At 37.5% G+C, this 17,919-nt stretch overlaps 1 pseudogene; it reads right to left on the bottom strand.

Annotated features, from left to right (window-relative positions):
* Nucleotides 1–9,308: 9,308 nt before the first annotated feature.
* The window catches only part of LOC129668391 (glyceraldehyde-3-phosphate dehydrogenase-like), a 13,268-nt pseudogene continuing 4,657 nt past the window's right edge, over nt 9,309–17,919 (bottom strand).

The following is a 17,919-nucleotide window of genomic DNA, read 5'->3' on the forward strand; positions in this document are numbered from 1 at the left end:
GCAGTAAACTATGGGAAAACAAAACAAAAGAAAAAAAAAAAAACAAAAAACAAAAAACAAAAAACAAGTTGTCATCCAAGACAAACATGAAACATTGTCTCAAGCCCTAAACTGACTTGCAAAGACCCTCACCCTACACCATTCCAGATCTCAAGACCCCAGATGAAAAACAATACCTCATAACCTATTTTTCCTAGAAGTTCCTTACATTAGGGGCAAACTCCAAAACCCCAAGCAAAGGAACTAACACTGAGTTCAAGTTGTACCATGGAAGATATATAAGTGCTGGCTAAGGCCTTCCAGCTGGCCACAGCCACTGCCGAGGCTTCCAGGCCTCCCAAAGTCCAAGACCAATGGTCCTTGCTTAAAATATAGTTAAGAGGGTCACTGGGCTTGGGCCTGCCCTAACCTTCACAAACAATACTGACCATGTCCAAAATGCCATTAAAACAGACACTGATGTGCCAGCGGTCCCTGTGTCCCTCCCAGCACTGGGACATCAAGCCCAAATTACACTTCAGCTGAACTCCTAGGTCTGATAAATTACAAGTAAAGCCTGACCACTGACATTTCTTTCAAGAAACATTGGGCAGTTGTCAGAGTATCATAGTGACCCATCTTAATCCTTCTGTACATGAGATCCATTCACTCATGATGATGTTTTGGGAACTCACTTTTTCTTCTCATTCCGTATTGTTGGGGTAGGAGGATAGACTCACCAATATTGCCAAACTCTATTAATCAGTTGCATCTTTAAGTATAACTTTTACTCATTATTTCCTGCTTGTACCAAGATATCCCATTTCTTTACTGGGAAGACACTTAATCACTAAAGTGGGGGGCTCTATTTCCTTTGTTCCCCACACCAACTCGTGAGTCTAAGTAAGCTCACTAGCCCTCTACCATCTCCCCTTTCACTGCCAAACCACATAATCCAACACATTGTTTCCCTTACCAGTTTCTCAGGTAACCCCCAGGGACAGGGATTCCTAAAACACATTTATAGGTAAATGCCATTTCTCCATCATTGAATTAGAATACCCTACCTGGTATATCACCCAAGCCCAATACATGTTCTTGCTCCAAAGTCTCAAGAAACATAAAGATTTCCTCTCTGAACTCTCAAGAAAAAAAAAAAAAAAAGAATTTTTGAGTCCTATATCTTCATTGTATAGAAGCCCCATGCTCATACTTTAAAAACCCCAAAGAACATCCTGCAAACTTGGTTCAGGATCTCTGACTCAATAACTCTACATGGTTCTTCTATATTTCATAGTGACCGGTCCCTCTACCCTCTTTTCCACCGCTTCAAAGATGCTTTATTTTTATTTTTTCCTATTCATCTAGAACTACAAGTTACAAAATATCTTTGCCTTTATTTGGAGTGATCTGGATATCCACCTCTCTACCCAACTCACCAAGACTGCTCCAGCTCAGGGGTTCCAGGACAGTTCACAACTATTTGCCCTGACTTTGGTCTCTGATTTATCTTTGTCTCTCCCTACATCTAAGCTTGTATAATGTTTTGGTGACCATTTCTTCTTTATTTCCATCCCTACAAACTAGCCAACTTGTCACCTCTACTCTTCAAAACTTCTTGTTTACCCGGGGCAATAGGACTTTACCCTCTAAAATCCAACTGCCCACCTCTCCAGTTGCATACCTTGGACTATTACTCCAACTCATAAGATGATTATTTTAGGCAGAAAATGCCTAATCCAATCCCTTACATTCCTCACAACCGATGGCAAAATTTTGTTCTTCCTCAGGGTCACCGGTCTCCTATGTTCTTATAATCCTCTTTCTCCCCTCTTGTTTTCCACCTGGCCGGTCACTTGAACTCATCTTCACACCAATTGGCATGCCCATTCATAAAATTTAGCAAGCCCTCTCCTTCTTGTCCTGGCACTACACCTTCCAAACCTAACCCATCCTTTCTCTTTATATATCATGTAAAGGGGGAATATAACCTTCAGGTCCTAGACCACCAATCTGGAACTTCCTTTGCTCAGTGCTGTTCACATACTTATCAAAAATTTATAACTTACCAACCATTGCTTGGCACTCTACATATGCATTCTAGGTGCATCCAAACTTTTCCTTTGTGAATCAAAACAGTTAAGCTTTGGATCACCTACTACTGTCTTTTCTTCCCATAATTATTACAGTTCCTAACATTAGAAAGTCTACAAGCACTGCCTCCTTCCCAAGTTTGCTCCATTCAGCTAGCACTAATAGAGGTTACATCACTTACCTTCCATTCATTCCCACCCATCAACATTTCAAACGTCCTTCCTCAGGCAATTATAAAAAGCTCCAACCCATACTTGCACCAAAAGTCTGTAAAAACCAACATCTCATCACAAACACATAAATTAGGTGCATTACCTCAGACCTCCTATACCTGGTATACAAATGGCAGCTCCTTCCCATGTGAGGGGGTCTGAAAAGTGGAATACATCATTGTATCTGTCAGGTAAAGGCACAGTATCTCCAAGCCTGGACCACAAATCAACAGATTCATCTAATAGCTGTTACCCATGCCCTTCAAGTAGTACAGGAATAATCCCTCAATATTTACATGGATTCCATATACTTCTCTCACAAGCAGCTATGTAGAGAAATTTTGGACTACCAACAGCAAAGGGAGAATCAATAACCAACTCAGACCAAATCATAGCAAACTAAAGGCCTATATCTTTACAGCCAGAGGAATGTTTCACTGTCTATCATACAAAACCTAGAATTCTCTCATCTCTAAGGGAAGTAATCTTGGTGGAGAAGTGGCTAGAGCCACAGCCCTTGGAGGCCTTTTTCACCCACCATAGGATATCCTCACCTTACAACTTGCATTTTCACTCTCATTTGCTGTTGCTCAACCAATTCCATCCTACCTATATCAGATTTTTCATTCTGTCTCATCTGTATCCCACATCTGAGGATTTGTCTTCCTTAAAAGCCATTACTGCCCTTGAAAAAAAAAATCTGTCAAGTGTCAAATCTGAAGTCCAGTTATAGCAGCCCATCAGGTTTTTAAGTGGTTTCTCTAGAAACTGACTGACAATTTGACTTTATGTACCCACTGTCAAATAAATCAGGCACCATCTCATCTATGTGGGCATCTTTTCAAGGTATAGGTGTTCCTTACCACCAAAAGGGCACAAATATTCTTGGACCTTCTCCTTTGAAAGAATATCCCTCACTTCCAAGTCCCCACTTTTCTCCAATCATATATTGGCCTTGAATTTAACTTCCAAAGCTCCCAAACCCCATGCAAAGCCCTTAAGATACATTGGCATTTCAATATCCCATAGAGCCATCATCAGTTCTCAGGAAAGGCCAAATGAACTAGTCACTCTCTCAAAAATACTCTTATTAAAATCTCACAAGGGCCTTACCTTGCCTGTGTTAGTCATCTTGCCTGAGAAGTTAGCCTTTATCAGGGTATGGGCTCTCCTGAAAAAGCCTTTTTTTTTTTCTGTCTCTCTTCTTGAGCTCCTACCAATCCTGACCTCTAGTCTCTCACTTTAATCATTACCTCTTCCTGCCCACTTACCCAGTCCTTTAATCTATCATGGTTATTCATCGCTATGGAGCTTTAAGGATTGTTACCTACCCCAGCCACACAATGATTCTATTCCTTTCCAGTTAACATCAGTGATATAGTCCTCCTCTCTTCCTGGACCAATGCCGTTCTCCCTTTCTTTACTCACAGATATCAGGCCACTTCAGAATGGTCCTAACTACCACTAACACCACCAAGCTGGATCAATTTCTAAACTGGTTTATGTATCCATCTTAAACAATGTTCCACTTTCTTCACCAACCCCAATAGGGCCACTCTCTCTCAAACTCAAGATCACTATCCATGTTCAAAGAAATTCAAGATGACTAGCCACTCATCTCTCTTGTTTTCTCTCCTTTTCCTCATTATTCCTCACTTCTTCCAATCTCTTAAGATTAATGTCCCTGTCTTCCTCTCTGATACATCCTACCTTTCAGACCAACAACCATCTTCTATCATTCTGGTCCTTATATCTCAAACCCTGTAATCTACCTTAGCATAATATTTGCTGTCCAGCTTCTGAATGCTGCGAAAGCTTAGAGTGTAACTGAAGTCCTGACTAGACAGTCTGTGATGCTAAACGATCTCGCTTGCCATTTTGAAATTATCCTGGTTGCAGATTTTCATGGAAACAGTTTTTGAGGCTGTCTGTGAGGTAGGATCACCTACGCTACTTGTTTTGTCCTTATTTTTTTTTAATGTGTCTGCTCCTCTTGCTCTACAATATATTAAACTTACAGGTGTATTATGCATTTTTGTTATTAATATATGTATGGACAGTCCACTGAGAACAGTTTAGTTAAAGATGATTCCCTTCTCTCTTTTTGAGCAGCTAAGGAACAAAACTGTAATCGAAATTTTTATCTATGCTATTTAAAAGAATAGTATGGTAAGTCCAGAGGATTTTGTAGCCAAGATTTATTGACCATGCACACCTGACGTCCTGGCTGGAGATATTTTCATGCAAACTCCACCCACCTGAAAGAGTTCAGGCAGGAAATGTCTGTCCTATTCAAGCACGGTATTCCTTTGATCCTATACAACCCTACAAGAAAAATGATAGAAACCTACACATTAAATAAAACAGGCAGATTAATCAGTCTATTAATTTCAATATTAATCTTTTTAAAAAATGCAGACATAGAAGGATGGCTAGAATTAAAATCTATATTCAACCTTCGGTTGTCTCCAGAAAATCTCCCTTCTCTGACAATGACATCCATAGATTTTTATGTCAAAGAAGGAAAAAAAAAAAAAAACTACTAATCTCAAAGCTTTGGTAGCTATTCTGATATCTGATAAACAAGACTTCAAATCAAAAGTAGTCAGAAAATATATAGAATGTTCCTGCTTATTAATAAAGGATTCTCTTCATGAATAGTTTATCAAGAAATATCAATGTTATGAATATACAAGCACCAAAATCTGGGGTTCTCAAATTTATGAGAAAGAAGCACTAAGGATCACACAGGTTCTGGTTAAATAACAGTGTGTGATTATAGTATCCCACTGTCATCTTTAGACTGATCATAAACGCTAAAAGTCAATATGGAAATCTCAGAGTTAAACTGCATAGTAAATAAAATAAAGTTAACTAGTAGATGGAGTTTTCTGTCTAAGAGATACAGGATGTATCATAGAAGATTTTTGTAACATACTCTAAAATAAATCATAGACAAAAGGTTAAAAATAATGTCTTGTATCTAATCAGATCACAGTAACGTTAAATTAGAATTTGCTAGCAGGAGAAACAGCTGTATGAGTTAATGTCTGTCAAGCTGACACAAAGTAGACTCACTGAGGAAGAGGAAACCTCTGTTGAGGAACTGCCACTACAAAACCGGTTTGTGGAAATGTGTTTGTGGTAATGCCCACACATGAGTGTGGGTAATTCTTTTAATTTTATTACTGGACTGGGATGGCCCAGCTCATTGTGAATTCATAATCCTGGAAAGAAGAGGATTAGTTAATTCTGGGTCTGGGAGAAACAAGTATACTCTTTTGTACCATGCTTCCTGTATCTGCTCCTTCTTGAGTTCCTGCCATAATGCTCCTCAGTGATAGATCATTAGCTTATTAATCCCTAAGTTTCTTTTGGTCATTGGATTTTATCACAGCAATATTAAACAAACTATGACAAATAGGCCATATATACTCATGTAGACTGGAGGGAAAGAACACTGTTGAATAATTTTATACCATTAAGGAAATAATACAGAAATTAAAATATTTTTTCTAGGGTCAAAGAAAAATGAAGGAAGCCCAATTCACTGATGCATTTGGGTTATACCTGATATATAAAAGAAAGAGCTCAATATCTAGAAATTATTATTAAATGCAAACACTGGATATGAATAAAGCCAATGAATTATAATAAACTGAATATGCAGATTCTCAAAAATGAATAAAAATGGAAAATAAATGTTTGAATAATTTTTCAACACCTTAGACATCAAAAAAATACAAGTTAAAATTCCTTTGAAATTCCATCTCACCCCAGTCAGAATAGTTGTCATCAAAAAATAAATAAGCAAGCAAACAAACAAAATACTGGAATATTAACAACCACAACAAAAACAAAGCAAATAATGACAAGATTATCATGAGGATGTTGGTTAAGCGCTGACAAAAAGTAAATAGAAAAACAAGATTTCTGGGTGAGGTGGTGCATGCCTATAATCTTAGTACTCAGGGAGGCAGGGCAAATGGATTGCTGTGAGTTCAAGCACAGCGAGGTCGACAAAGTGAGTCCAGGGCAACCAAAACTACACAGAGAATCTCTGTCTTGGTAATAAAAAAAAAAAAGAAATTAAGTTTTCATTAAAAAATAAACGGAAAGCTACAATATTACCCAAGCACAGAATTCGAGTACACACAAAGAAGTGAAAGCCAATATATATCACATACCTTCTTATCCACAATTATTGCTGCCTCAGTCACAATAAACAAAATATAAACCAAACTTAGACATCCATCAAGATATAAATGGATAAAGAAAATGAAAATACTTAAGTATAGAGAAAAGCAAATTATGACATTTATAAAAAAATGGATAGAATTGTAAATCGTTATCATCACTAAAGAACACCAAAGAAAATAAATTACATGATTTCTTTCATATATGGAACATTGTTTTAAAACTATATTCAAATATATGATTGTCACAAAAATTTAGATATAATTCTATAATGCAGAGGCATAGGTAGGAGATACATTGTACAATAACAGACATGGAGACCAGTGAAAAATAATAGGGAACTAGAAATAAGCCCATACTGCTAGCTACCTATGGCAAACAAGACCAGAAACTTTGCCTTTGTAAAAAGGTAGTTGTTTTATTTGAATTGCGTCTGACTTTTACTCTTTGTAAACATACACAGTTCCCCCTCATTGTTGGAACCATCATGAAAACCTGTCACATCTCAGCAGGAGAGAAATCATACCTGATACTAGAACTTATCCAATTTCCCTGAGCAAGTGAGGTTATGGGTGTTAGAAAACAACCTTCTATTAGCCACTTTTCTGAACCAGTATAATTTCTAACTGCATTCCAAATAAGTATCTTTATACCCAGAGATAAGTGTTGTTTTCAGCCATTGCTAAGGAAACTTTTCTTTCCAGGAGACAGAAATCATTACAAAACATATAGCAGGTCAAATACAAAGAATGACTGATCATGGTGTGCCCTCTTCAAATAGATACATCTACTATATATTTAATGCTCCTAAACCTTAGGAAATATGGCAGAAGGGCCAGAAAGATTGTAAGGTCCAGAGGAACCAGAAATCTGCTGTGATAACCTGCTTCTGAAAAAAAAATGGCAGGAAAGCTATGTACCTATTACCTAAAAAATATGGTTACCTAAACAAGACCTGAATGATGACAACGTCAGGAGACATACTATCTGTAGAATGCAGAAAACCCAAAGGTCTCAACTCTCCACAATACCTACAGAAAATATTGTACTCTTTTTTAAACTCTATTTTATTTGGAGTATTTAAGCCCCTACCTTCCTCTCACGAACCCTTTAACAGAGAGAACATTAATGGGAAGAAGGGGCACCCACCCCTTTACTTCTCCCAGCTATTTAGGGTCCATGGGTTTTTTGGGGGCTATGCCAATCTCCATCAACAGCAAACACAGTAAGCACTCTTCTGCAAGCTGCTGTATTGAAATGTTTCTATCTGTCACTCTCCTCAAAGTAGCTACACAATCTCCAAATTGTCACCACTTCTCTCTCTGTGCTTTCATATTTATATCCCTGAGCGTCCTGGACCACACCCCTCTTCATGCTTCATGAAGCAAGCTGTTACTTCCCAGCAAATACCATTCCCTGCAAGAGGAAATTATCAACTGTGGACACACTAAAGCCCAAACTAAAATCCCACACTTAGAATTAAAACAATAGCCTACATACATAACACAATTGAGTTTTTAAAGAAACCAAAACTTCCATTACAAAACCTCATCTATATACAAAAAAAAAAAAAAAAGACAGCAGTGGACAATGAGAGAGAGAGAGAGAGAGAGAGAGAGAGAGAGAGAAAGCCTTTCTCAGGGAGACTCATCCCTGGTTATAAAATTTCTGTTCCTGAATGTGTTTAAAAATCAATCAATCAATAAATAGAAACAAAAACATTTTAAATGTATATATGTATGTTTTTATGAACAGTAAATTATTTGTCAGTTATATTTCAATATCTATGCATTTATACATATATGTAATATTAACACTTAAAGAAACTTTGAGTTTGAGAAGTGCCGATAAAGAGGTATAAAATAAACAGGAGGAGGTAAAGGAGAGAAGACATGATATACTTATATTTTTATTAAAAAATAAAAAAAATCCATGTTTTTAAAGTTGCCACTTCTTTGAACATTTTAAAATATTGTTACTTCCAGAGAAGTTGTATCATCAAACTCAAAGCTCTTTTAAAAAGAGACTATAAGGACATGCCTAGTGGTTGTTATGCCAACCAAATAATTTACATCATGAAATATTGTGATCTTCTTTAGAATCCCACTGGGCAATTAGCTGAAGAATTTAAGAGGCCATCCAGTAATGTCAGTTTAGGCATGGTTTGAAAAGTCGGTGCATGCCAATCATCTTCTGCGCTATTGAAGCAGCTGCTAGGGTCATTACACAATTACAAGGGTATATCGTGAAGTTTCTCTATGAGACTGTTAATCTTGGAATAGATATCTTGGTTAGTTTCATGTATAAAATGCTTTCATGAAGATATCTTGAAGGTTTTTTTTTTCTCATGTATTATTACCAAAATCATAAATCTGAAAACAACACAACTATAAACACCAAAATCAACTGCTTTATGAATTGTATTTGAGGGATGGGGGTAGCATTCAAGAGAGTAGGGCTTCCTAGGCCCTTCCCATTATTCTTGAGGTCTGAAATGGAGACTGAGAAAGAAATGTTCACTGTCAGGGGCTCAGTTGGGACAGGGAGTCCTCAGTAGCTACGGGTCTCTCTTTTGCTCTGTGTCTTTGCCAAAGAGGGCTGTCTGGGACTTCTTATTCTTTGAGACCAAGTAGGATATGAAGCATATCTCCCTGTTGTTGTATCCGTATTCATTATTATACCATGAAGTGAGCTGTACAAAATTGTCATTTAGAACAATGCTGCCCCAGCATCAAAGGTGGAAGAGTAGGAGTCACTGTTAAAGTCGCAAGAGACAGCCTGATCCTCAGTGTATAAAAAGATGCAATTTAGTGGGCCCTTAGGTGCCTACTTCACCAGCTTCTTGATGTCATCATACTTGGCATCTTTTTCCAGCAGGAAAATCAGATCCATGGCAGACATATTGGGGTTAGGAACAAGAAGACCATACCAGTGCACTTTATCTTCAGTTCCGGGAAGACTTTGCTGAGAGCCTTGGCAGCACCAGTAGATGTAGAGATGATGTTTGGGGCAGCCCCACAGCCATCACACCACTGCTTTATACAGAGGGGCCATCCACAGTCTTCTGGGTAGCAGTGATGATATGGCCTGTGGTCATGAGTCTTTCTATGATGCCAAAATTGTCATAGGTAACCTTGGCCATGGGGAGAGGAGAGCGAGCATTTGTTAGTGCAGGAAGCATCGCTTACAATCTTGAGTGAGTTCTTGGGGTTCATACCCATCACAAGCATAGGAGCTTAGGCAGAATGGGCAGGGATTAAAGTGAACCATTAAAGTGAACCCTGTCTTCTCCAGGGTGGTGAAGGCACCCCTAGACTCCACAACATACTCAGCACAAGCATCACCCCATTTGAAGTTAGCTGAATCTGACTCCTGGAAGAAGGCGATGGCCTTCTCATCAATGACAAGCTTTCCATTCTCAGCCTTGACGGTGACATTAAACTTGCCATAGGTGGAACATGTAGACTGTGTAGCTGAGATCAATGAAGGTGTCATCGATGCCAACAATCTGCACTTTGCCAGGCAAGCAGGCAGCCTTGGTAACCAAATCCAGTCACTCTGACCTTCACCATCATGTCTAAGAGACGAAGCTGGCACTGCAAGAGAGATGCTGTTGTCTCTGGAAGAGTGAGGGGCAGAGAGATATGTACTATATTAATATCTAGCATATTACCAGGAACAAGCAATTTTTGGTTGAATAGATATCACTCAATAATAAATAAAGATGTTCCTGATGTACAACCTGCAGACTCCTTAAACTGGAAGTCTGGTAAGCTGTTTTTTTGATGAGTCACAATTCCAAGTGTTAAAACAGCAACATAGGTGTGGCCATTGTTATAAGTCTTGATGTCCAAGGACCTGAGAACAAGATTTGACATGATATAAAAGAATAAATACATGGATACCCTAAGAATGACCACCATAGATGCATATACATGTATACATATAAAACTATATATATAACTATATATATATAGTACATATATTTTATATATTTTTGAATATATAGACATAATATATATTTTCCAACAGCAAAGAGCTTTGCTTTACTCAGGCTTAGGCTTAAGCCTGGTCTCTCACCAACTCAGTGGATCAGAGAGAAGAGCCCTGAGCAGCTACATGGCAGGGTTTTTATTTGGTGTTTGAGCAAGAACCCAGATTTCCCAGTTTTGTAATTACAGGATTGGATGATATTCAGCAAGGGCAAGTTTGTTACAAAGTGATTGGCTAACTGATACAACTAACATTGACCTCGGGAACATTAGGTCTGTGGGCTGCCCAGCACAGATGCCTTACCCTGAGATAAGATACCTTCCCATTCTTGTTACCTCCAAGCTATTTCTTGGGTAGGAAATTTTATAGTTTTCTTATTTCTGGAATTAGTGACCTATGGAAATGCATAATCACCTAGGACTGGAAGTGGAAGCATTTGGAAAGGATTAGGAGTTGTGGCCTTGTTGTAGTAGGTGTCACTTTGTTGCAGGATTTTTACCAATGGGAGATGGGGTTTGAGGTTTCAAAAGTCCATGCCAGGCCTAGTCTCTCTTTCTGTCTGTTGCTTATTGATCAGAAGGCAAAGATCTCAGGTATTGCTCAAAGCTCTGCCTGTCTGCATCCCACCATGATGATTTAGACTAAAAATCTAAAACTGTAAACAAGGTCCCAATTAAAAGTTTTCTTTTAGAAGAGTTACATTGGTAATTACGTTTCCTCACAGCAATAGGAAGCCAGCTAATGCAAGCAGGAAACTTAAAGCTTTTTGCCTCTTTTGTCAAGGTAGGATATTAACTGACAGGAACCTGCCCACACTTTGGTGAGGGCAAATCTTCCTTTGTCAGTTTACTGATCTAAAGATTAGTTTTATAAATGTAATATAGTATCCTAAGGAATATTACTAGGAAAAAGTCACAGACCCTGAGATTTCACCTTACACACATCAGAATGGCTGATATCAAAATCTCAAGTGACAACACATGCTGGAGAGGATGTGGAGAAAGGGGAACCCCCTTCCACTGCTGGTGGAAATGTTAACATGTACAACCACTTTGGAAATCAATCTGGCACTTTCTCAGACAACTAGGAATAGTGCTTCCTCAAGATCCAGCTATACCACTCCTAGGCATATATCCAAAATATGCTCAAGGACATTTGTTCAACCATGTTCATAGCAATTTTATTTGTAACAGCCAGAACGTGGAAACAACCCAGATGTCTTTCAACTGAGCAATGGATACAGAAATTGTGCTGCATTTACACAATGAAATATTACTCAGCAATGAAAAAAAAAAAAAAAAAGGAACTCATGAAAGTTTCAGGCAAATGGTCGGAACTGGAAAAGATTATCCTGAAAGAGGCATCCCAGAAGAGAAAGACAAACATGGTATATACTTACGTATAAGTGGATATTAGATATATAATGTAGGATAAACATACTAAAATCTGTATACCTGAAGAAGCTAAGCAAGAAGGAGGACCCAGGTTAAGATGCTCAATCCTCATTCAGAAAGGCAAAGAGGATGGACATTACATTAGAAAAGGGAGAAAACAGGCAACAGGACAGGAGCCTACCACAAAGTGTCTCTGAAAGACTCTACCCTGCAGGGTATCAAAGCAGCTGTAGTTGTCTTTGAGGCTTACTGCTGAATAAGGTCACCCTTTCCAGTTCCTTCTGAACTCTGGCTGGCTGGTTCAATTGAGATGTCCTGCCCCAATTTCCTCTTTTTGATGATTGATTCAATTTAACTTCTCTCTGCTTCTCACTGAATTTTTGTACTTGGAAAAAAATGGCTCAGAGCTGTCCAAACTCAACTGTTCTTCCAAGTTCGACTCTACCGTCTCAATGAACTCTACTGCACTCTTACTGTTTGTTCGTCTCCTGTACTATCTATCTGTTTGTCTGTACTGTCTGTATGTCTTCCTATACTGTCTTTCTTGTTTCTTAAGGCACCTAAGTCTCTTTTTTCAGTGTTCTTATGAGAGGTAGGAATGTCTTATTTTGTCAAAATTTTCTGATTCATTACTTTCTTTGCCCCATCCCCCACAATTAGATATCACTTTCAAACATGCATGTTTCCTTCTACAAACTAACTTTACCTTCATTGTTTGGGGTTAAAGGTATGCACTGAGGACATGTCTGTACTCCATCCAGAGGGAATAAAGGTTTGTGTTGTGTCTGCATTCCAGCTGGGTTATATAGAGATAGGTCTTTGGATGTTATCACATGCCAGAGCAGCCTTGTTGCTGGACTAAAATTTCTCTACACCTATAAGCAAGCTCTACACCTAGTAGCAAGATTAAAAGAGGGAACTAAAAACATGAGGATTAACATAGCCAATGACAATTTTACATGTAAGCAGAAATTTGATTTACAAGTTAAATTATTAAGACCCAAAAATCTAACTTATGCTTTATAAACATCAGCATAATCATAGAAATCAGTGTGGCAACAACTCAAACATCAATCCAACTATCAATCAGGTATTACTGGTAAGAACTGAGCAATGACTGACAGATGCTTTTAAACTATGTCACTTCTATTTTAGTACCAATTCAAGTAAGAATATATACACCACTAAGCCATCATAGCAGATGCTCTAGTTAGCCTTGTGTAGATGCCCCAAATTTACAGCTACCAAAAACTTTTAATCCTTTGCAAGTCTCTGAGTTTTTTGCACAAATACAAAGTGATATGTTTTAGTTTCTTTGTTATAGCAAGCTCCGAATAAATAGTTTTGATTCTTGTCACTTGAATGGTCTTTCTTTTTTTTTTTTTTTCAGAACTAGAGGAGTTTATAGTGAATCAACTAATCCATCCATTTAGTGCTATAGTTTAGAGATAGTGATATTTCCATTGTTTTAGGAACTATCTCTGAGGTTTTGATATACAATGAGTTTGAATTTCATTTCTGTTGATGTGAAAAAATATTCTGACAGAAAGATATAAGGGAAGAAATGGTATTCTTTACTCAGAGTTTCAGGCTAGATGGAGTGTAATTCATACCAGGAAGGTCAAGTTATCAGTAACATAGGGTAGCTGGCCTTATCAATAGGCCAGAGCAGAGTTAAATGAATGCATACATGCTGCTTGCTTGCTTGATTGGACTCACCTCTGTTTCTCCATTAATACAGTTTAGGACACTTGCCTAGCGAAAGCTACTGTCTGGAATAGGCTGGTTCTCCAAACACTAGTCAATTTATTTAGGACAACTCTGTCCATATATGCCCACAGCCAATCCAAAGTTGACAGTGCAACATTGAGACCTTTTTCCCAAGCGATTCTAAATTGTGTCAAATTGACAATCAAAGCTAACCAAAACAGCAACAAAGCATGATAACTTTTGTAAGTGAAAAACTTAAAGACAGACTTGAATTCTAATTTTATCTCTGCCAGGAGCATATCTGTAGTTTCTTTTTGTAAAACCTTCACATCTACAATTTTGAGTTTTCATATTTTCCACAAGACAGTAAGAAGGGCCATTACAATTTTTTTTGTCATTTTTGTGTTGTTGGAGTATGCCCAAATGAAAGTGGAAATAATTGCATTTCTTGATTTGAGTCTTTAACATATTTCTCTGTCTCCCTTTCATGTCAAATTTATTAATAATTCCAAAAGTTCTAAATATAAAAATAATGTGAAAATTAATTTTAAGTCTATTATTATTAAATAACACTCATAAATTAACTTGCAATATACAATTTTAATTAATTTGTTTGACCTCAAATATTCCTTACAGCAACACTTCCCATATTACTTGACAAGAACATAAGATTTGAGAGGGGGTTCATAAATAACATGTAATTTCTTATTAAGATACAATTCCTACTATGCATAAATTTAATTTGCTTCTTTCAATTTTTAAGAAATGCTAAGAAGTAGCTTTTTAACAATTGATGCTTTGATCATCTTCCTGGTAGCTCTTATTTATTTTCAAATCCAAGAACATTGGCCTATTAATATTTTTCTCTTCTTATTTTTTAAATTCAGACATATAAGCCAAAATAATGAAAAAGAGGTGGAAGAAACATGGTTGAGCAAATATTCTTATTGTATACTGTAATTTATATAAAAAATAAAAATTTTAAAGAAAGGAGAGAGATTAAAACAGATACGATGAGGTCCTCTGTCAATGAGTTCCAGGCTCTTCCCCACTTTTTCTTCTAACACGCTTAATGTGTCTCATTTTATACTGAGGTCTTTGATCCACTTGGACTTTAATTTTGTGCAGGATTATAAATATGGATCTATTTGCATTTTTCTACGTGTAGCCATCCAATTCGACCAGCACCATTTGTTGATGATGCTATCTTTTTTTCCATTGTATGGTTTTGGCATCTTTGTAAAAAATCAGGTGTCCATAAGTGTATGGGTTTATTTCTGGGTCTTCTGTTTGGTTCCATTGATCCACCATTCTGTTTCTATGCCAGTACCATGCAGTTTTTATAACTGTTGCTCTATAGTACAGCTTGAGATCAGGGATGGTGGTACCTCCTGAAGATTTTTTACTGTGGAGAATTGTTTTAGCAATTCTGGATTTCTTGTTGTTCCATATGAAGTGGAGAATTTTTCTTTCCAGTTCTGTAAAGAATTGTGTTGGTAATTTGATGGGGATTGCATTGAATCTGTAGATTGCTGTTGGTAATATGGCCATTTTTACTATGTTAATCCTGCCAAGTCATGAGCACAGGAGGTCTTTCCATCTTCTGATATCTTCTAATTCTTTCTTCAGAGACTTGAAATTTTTTTCATACAAGTCTTACTTGCTTGGTTAGGGTCACACCAAGGTACTTTATGATAAAAATAATTTCTGCTTTTTATTGTGTTTTGAACCAAAATTCAATCTAGAGCAATGCCTTAAAGAATCGAGGGAATATTTAGTAAACATGATTTTTTATTTCTGTGAACTCAAAGAGATAATGTGATTAACACTGTTGCTTTACAAAACCTAACTAAGAGAATATTCAATTAATTGTGGAACAGAGGAGTTAGATCTGTTGGAAAAGAAGCAATCATGAGGAACTTAGTTTGGATCTCCAGAACAATGTAAAGCTGTGTCATGTGGCAAGGGTTTATGAGTGAAGTAGTAGCAGAGCAAAGGTAGTCAGATTCCTGGAGCTTAATGAATAGCCGAATTGGTGAATAGTAGATTGAGAAAAAAATCTCAAAAACTAGAGTGGAATATTTTCGAGGAAGTGATTTGACAGTGATCCCTGGCTTCCAAACTCACCTGTACATATGCAATCATATTACATGTATGCAGATATACACATAGGCATCTAGATGTCACACATACAGGTCAATACATTTCATAAAATTGCCCAAAAAAGTGAAGAATCATATTAATATTCTCATTTATGTTTCAGTGACACAGTGTATCAATTAGAATAATTTTGCTGAATTAAAATGATGAAAATTTTCTGCTTTGTGTTTTGTTTGTATGTTTGTTTTATCTATATTTAATGTTTTTTACCTACTTCAAAAAACTCTAGTAGTTATTTGGCAATGAATAAAATGGTGAACTAAACATGGAGTATTCTAGAATATATTTATATTCCCATTTTTCCCTTTTTCTATCACTGCAATATATTTTTGCAGCCTGAACATAAATATATACCTGGTACCTGTCACATTGTAAGTTAATGGCCTGCACTATATATCCACTCTAAGGAAACATTCTGAGAAGTTAAATATAACTTCAAAATGCACTGAATTAGAAACAAGCCAAAAAAGAAAAATATTTCTATCATGCTGCCTTCTTGTTTCCCAATTCTTGATTTTTAAAATGGCTTTTTGATGCTTTTTATTCCTCTTTGGTGTGAAAACGTAATCACAGTAAGATTCCCAGTTGTGTTCCACACACTAACTGTGGGACCATGTTAAGATTTTAAAGCAACATTTCCTAGACATCATTGCTCATAGTAACTACACTTCTGACATTTAAAGATTAGAATGAGAAAGGGAGTTATTAGCTATTAAAGTGATCCATCTCTGCTGCAAATAAAAAACAAAATCATTCTTTTCAGCATGAAAATTTTATATTTGTTTTGATATAGGAAAGTGTACTTTTACACAGGAAAGAGCACAGAAATACATCAGCATCAGTTCTACAGCACAGTAATGATGTACCCCGCTAAAGAAAGCTCAGGTTTTGTTTAATTCAAGCAAAAAAAAAAAAAAAAAAAAAAAAAAAAACAAAAAAAAAACCTTGGAATCTTAGGACAAACAATACCAATAACAAAAACTCTGATATAAAATTGTGAATGTCACAGGCTATTGCTTTCTTGTCCCGAGCCTTATAAATTTCTGTTGATACCTACTATTTTCATACAGCATACTTTAAGCAACAAATATGAATAATTTTCCAGGTATCGCCCTTTCTTGTCATTGTATTTGTCTGAACTCAAGTCACTATTTGCTACTGTATATTTCAGGAACTAGATACCCATCTCTGAGAAACAATCCCTTGATAAAAACTCAGAACACAGGTAGGTTCCTGGGAAGACATGGGGCTGAATTTAGCTGAGATTCCTCCAGTGAGGAACATGGAGACTGACAGGACCAGCTCCTAGCCAGGCAGGAGTTCCTGTGCAGAGAGTGGGACACCAACCGACCCTCAAAACCTCCCACCCTAAATTTACCCTAACTACAAGATGTGCATAGATAAAGATGGAGCAGAGATTGAGGGAATGGCCAACCAATGACTGGCCCAACCTGAGACCCACCTGTTGGGAGAGAGCCAACCCTTGACACTATTAATTATTCTCTGCTGTGCTTGCAGACAAAAACATAGCATGACTGTCCTCTGAGAGGATCCACCTAGCAACAGATCATAACAAGTGCTGAGACCCACAGCCAAACATTAGGCAGAACTTGGGAAGTCTTGTGGAAGAGTAGGGGAAAGGATGGAGAAACCCGGTGGGGACAAGAACTCCATAAGAAGACCAGTTAGAGTAAAATAAGCCCATGGGGGCTTACAGAGATGGAAGCACCAACCAAAGAGCATGCAAGGACTGGACCTAGGCCCACCACACATATGTAAATTATGGGCACCTTGGTCTTCATGAAGGTTCCCTAGCAAGTGGACTCGGGGATGTCTCTGACATGGACTCTGTCTGCTTTTGGATCACATTGCCCTTGCTGGGCTGCCTTGTCTTATCTCAGTGGAAGAGGATGTGCTTGGTCCAGATGTTACTTGATGTGGCTCCATGGGTTCGGAGGGGGTGAGGTAGGGATGGGAGCCTCCACTTTTCTGAGGAGAAGAAGAGGGGGAAGGGAAAGGAGGGTAAATAAAGGGAGTGTGGGAACCAAAGGAGATGAGGGAGGGGGCTGTGATTGGGATGAAAAGTAAATCTCCTGCAAAACACACACACATACACAAACAAAAGCCAAAAAACAAACCAAACCAAACCAAACCAAACCAAACCAAACCAAACCAAACCA

This window comes from Psammomys obesus, unplaced genomic scaffold, assembly GCF_907164565.1.
Source record: "Psammomys obesus unplaced genomic scaffold, mPsaObe1.curated_primary_1811, whole genome shotgun sequence".
Taxonomy (NCBI): domain Eukaryota; kingdom Metazoa; phylum Chordata; class Mammalia; order Rodentia; family Muridae; genus Psammomys; species Psammomys obesus.